The sequence below is a fragment of the Elephantulus edwardii genome, unplaced genomic scaffold, assembly GCF_000299155.1.
Source record: "Elephantulus edwardii isolate Elephantulus edwardi_28Jun2011 unplaced genomic scaffold, EleEdw1.0 scaffold00011, whole genome shotgun sequence".
Classification (NCBI taxonomy): Eukaryota; Metazoa; Chordata; class Mammalia; order Macroscelidea; family Macroscelididae; genus Elephantulus; species Elephantulus edwardii.
In genome coordinates this window covers 10,218,463-10,223,389 of record NW_006399761.1, presented here as the reverse complement: position 1 = coordinate 10,223,389, position 4,927 = coordinate 10,218,463, and positions in this window count along the sequence as shown.

Sequence of the window (4,927 nt, the reverse complement as noted above, 5' to 3'; positions counted from 1 at the left end):
CAGAGATGCCACAGAAAGGAGTATGAATCAAAGTAACCAACAGCAACATCAATGCTCATGGATAGGAAGACTCAACATCATGAAAATGACAATTCTACCAAAAGCAATCTACAAATTAAGTGAAATTCCAAAACAGATAAAAATTACATTCTTCACAGAGATGAAAAAGGCAATTTCCAATTTTATCTGGAATGGAAAGAGACCCTGAAAAAGTAAAGCACTCATTAAAAAGAGAAACAAGATAAGAGGCATCATACTCCCTGACTTCAAACTCTACTACACAGCTATGGTGGTATAGTGACAGACACATAGATCAATGGAATAGAACTGAGAACCCAGAAATCAGCTTATTTATTTATGTTCAAATGATTTTTGACAAGGAGACAAAATCTGTTAAGAGGGGAAATGACAACCTTTTAAAAAATGTTGTTGGCAAAACCATTTGTAGAAAACTCAAATAAGACCCACACCTCATACCATACACAAAAAACAACTCAAGGTGGGTCAAAGATCTAGGAGAAAAACCAGAGACTATAAAACTTTGTCAGAGAAAAGCTTGGAAGAACTCTAGAAGACTTAAACCACAGTATGAACAGTCTTCCAAGCATAATGAAAAAACCTACAACCAGAAGAGAATAAAATAGATAAATTCTTCTTCTAAGAATCAAATCTCCATGTACATCAAAAAAACTCCCCTAAAAGGATAAACTAAACAAAACAAAACAAACCCACAGACTGGGAAAAAAAATTGGCAACAACATATCTGATAAAGGACTCATATCTAAAATTTATAGAATGTTCCAGCACATCAAGAAAAAGGTAAACAACCCAATTGTAAAATGGGCACAGGATACGAATAGACATTTTATCAAAGAAGACATTCAGATGGCAAACAAACACATGAAGAAATGTTCAAAATTCCTAGCTATTAGAGAATAAAAAGAACTATGAGACACTGTCCCACCCTAGCAACAACAGCAAAGTTCAACAGAGCAGCAAATACTAAATGCTGGCAATGTTGTAGACAATTTTTCACTTATTCACTGCTTGTGGGAGTGTAAAATGGTGCAACCACTATGGAAGGCAGTCTGGCACTTTCTCAGGAAGTCACAAATAGAGATAGCATTTGACCCAGTAATTCTACTACCAGGAACAACCCTACAGAAACTAGAGTCATCATCGAAACAGATGAATGCACACACATGTTTATTCCTACATTATTTACAATAACGAGCAAAGAGAAGAAAGCCACCCAAGTTCCCATCAACAAACTAATGGAGAGAAAAACTATGGTATATTTACACAATGGAATACTATACAGCACTGAATAAAGGAACTCATAAAACATTAAATAACATGGGTGACCCTGGAGGACGTTATGCTAAGTGAAATATCTTAGTCACAAAAGGACAAACACTGCATAACACCACTGTTATAAAACACGACTGACATGGGAATATTTATGGGGAAACTAGGAAAAGATGGTCTAGATAATGAACACTGCATTGGAACATAGGAAACAAAGAACTGTCTAAAAGGAACATATAATTGGGCATTTTATGTATGACAACAGTCCAGAATAACAGGTGTGCTGCAAAGTAGATTGGGGGAGGAGAAGAGCAAGGGGAGGGAGGAAATTGTGCAACAATAAATGAATATTGAAAAAAAAAAAGAGAGAGAGAGAGAACTGAGGGGAAGGAGGAAAATGTGCAACAGTGAATCAGTGAAAATCCAACTTTTCTGAAAACTGTCGTTAAAATCACAATAAAATAAAAATAAGTAAAGTAAAAGAAAAAAATCCTATTTGTGTCCCCTTTTCACTTACCCTCATTGCTTCTGTGTGAAGCACTTTCTTATTGATTTTTAAAGGATGTATTAAAATGTCACTGCACTAAAATTTTATAAAGACTCTACAAGCACAGAAAGAATAACCCACATTGATATGTTACCTTTTCTACATTGACAACTTGGTTTGGCACCTTTCAGTTTGCTATAGTTATTTACAAAATAAAAACAAACAGAAAATCAGACATAATTTGCATTACTGCAAAAATATTTTCAGTATAATGACTTTGATTTTCCATATAGATTTCATGTTTGACTAGTTACAGCACCATATTGTTAGATATTTGGGGCACATATTTGATTAATGAAAGTTAAAGTGTTAAAAAAAAACCCAAAAATATGACGTAAACACTTATTAGGAAAAAAAAGAATTTTAGACATATTGTAGGGCATTCTGTTGGCTTGTGGTAAGGAGTTGCACTGCCAACCCAAAGGCATGCAGTTCAAATCCACCAGCTGTTTTGTGGGAAGAAGATGGACAAACTTCTGTATGATTTACAGTCTCTGAGAAACCACTGGAGGATCAACCATGAGTCACTTCTCACTTGATGACACATAACTACAACACACAGCCTAGTGTATAGACTGCACAGCTATCGAAATATTTATATTTTCCTAGGAAAGCCTCACAGATCAAATGAGTTTGGTGTCAGGTTGTTATGTGTCACTGAATTGAAACAGACGCATAGCTGACCCTCCAGCGGGTTTTCAGAGGCATTAACTTATCTTGGAGGAAACTACCCATCTCTCTCCCATGGAAGAGCTGGTAGGTTAGAACTTGCAGCCTCTGGATTGGCTGTACAATTCTCCAGTAAGCACAGCTACCTGATACGAATTGAACTGTGTGCCCTGAAAGACACATTCATGTTTCCAATACCAGCAACGGTGAATGCAAATTTCCTTTGCAGATATTATCAGTTAAATTAAAGACGTCATACAGAAATAGTGTGGTCCTAATCCATGTACAGTATCAGTTATAACAGAGAATGACAGATGCAGAAAGAGTAACAGAAAGGATGAAAAATTACTTACAGGTCTAGGAACTCCAAGGGGTGTTAGATCTACAGAAGCTGAAAGAGACAAGAAAGTATCATTACTTCATGCCTAGAGAGAAAGACAGTATTCCTGCTGATACACTGAATTCAGACTTTCACCCTACAGAGAGCAGTGACAAAATAAATTTCTTCAAAATAACTCACATTGTGGTATTTTACTCTGGCTGCCTTATGACACAAAGATATCATCCTTAAAAATAAAAACTCTAATTATTAAAATTAATGGTTTTAATTGGTTTTGGTTAAAGATTTTTCTAAGTGGTATAGCACTGGTCTGTCCACTTGCTGTACAGAGGGAACTCGTGGTTGCTATGATGCTGAACACTGTGACACTGATGTGTCAAATGCGATAATGGTGACACATGGTGGACAGTGTTTGGTGGAGCTTCCCGATTAAAACAGGGTTGGAAGCAGGAATGGCACCCACTTCTGAAATAGCTTGCCTCCAGAAACCTTATGAACCTGGAGAAAGGATGAAAGTTATACAAGTTTTCAGGTCTTTTGTTCTTAGGGTCGCTATGAGTTGTCTACAACTTGACAACACTTAACAACAACATTATTTAAATAATAATAACAACCTATACTTTGTGGTCCAAAAACTACTTATAAAGGAGTTCATTAAAATGTATAACAAAACAAAAAAGTTTTAGAGACATTTTATATTTCTAGACTCTTTGAATTCGGCATATCCCTTTGTTTATTCACATTTTAAATGATAATATTCCGTTTCCACTTATTTAATCATAAGCAAATTTTAAGCAGGATGTTTCTGAGTCAAAGGCTGTGCCTCTCGCTGTTCGAATATATTCACAGCTTTGCAGCAAAAAGAAACCTCAGAAAATCCAATAAAGAGTGAATGAGTTCGAACTTAACGGCAATGACTGGAGTTGATATTGTTAAAATTATAATATACTGTCATTTCTTAATTTTTTTTTTCAATACAAGCTGATTTTTAGTTTGAACCAGTCATGGAGACTCAAATATCAATGGCGCCTACCAACCACCACCTACACATTTCTTTACAGAAACAGGCTGGTACATTTTTCTTGCAAGTAGTGGAGTGTCTGGTGGATTTCAATCATAGATCTTTCCTTTTAACAACTCAGTGATTAACCACTGCACAGCCAGGTTTCCACTCAATGTGTTTCACAGAGCATACTAAAGAAAGAATTCATGTTTAAGCCCACTGGGATGTGAAAACACTTCTATTTCCATCCTAACTTACCGTCAAATTTTAAGAAGAACATTTATTTTTATAAAGCGCACAGCTTACAATGAGTAACTGACAAATTCTGTTAGGATAGTGACAGTTTGAAAATGAGTAACACTCCAATCAAGATTATTTTTGAAAGAGTTTGTGTCAGAGTTAATTAAGTGTAGCCCAGGAATCACACTTAAATTATATGATTTCTTTGACCCTTTCTGACATGTAATAATTATTGTTCATTTAAGTTGCACTATTATCTGACATGAAAGAGTAGGTTACACACTTACATAATATTATCTAAGAACTTCACAAAATCATCTTGCAAACAACTACAGATCATTTTGAGTTGTGTATCCTCTGACACCGGGATATGCAAATGCAAGTCTGTCAGATAACTGATCCCCGTGCTGTCATGTCACTGACAGCTGCTCACACTGGAAGCATGTTAAAGTATTTAATATGGAAAAACAGTAGAAAGAATGGATGTAAAGTCATCAAAAACTTAGGTAAAGGAGAGAAAGTCACTTCTAGGTACCTGGACCTTTCTGTAATTTCTTCAGCCATGCCCATAAATAAACAGACTGTAGATCCTATTACAATAATGGTGGTCAGAATCTGGTTTTTTTGTTTGTTTGTTTGTTTTATTTTTTTAATTTGGCAGCTGTGTGAGCAAGTAGCATTGTGATCATTCTGTATCCAAAAGATGCTTAATTCAAACCAGTACTACTAAGAAGATACATAGAGATTTATTTTCAGTACAGCCTGAGTAAGAACCTTATTTTATTTTATTATTAATTTTAATGAAAGTTTATAGAGACTT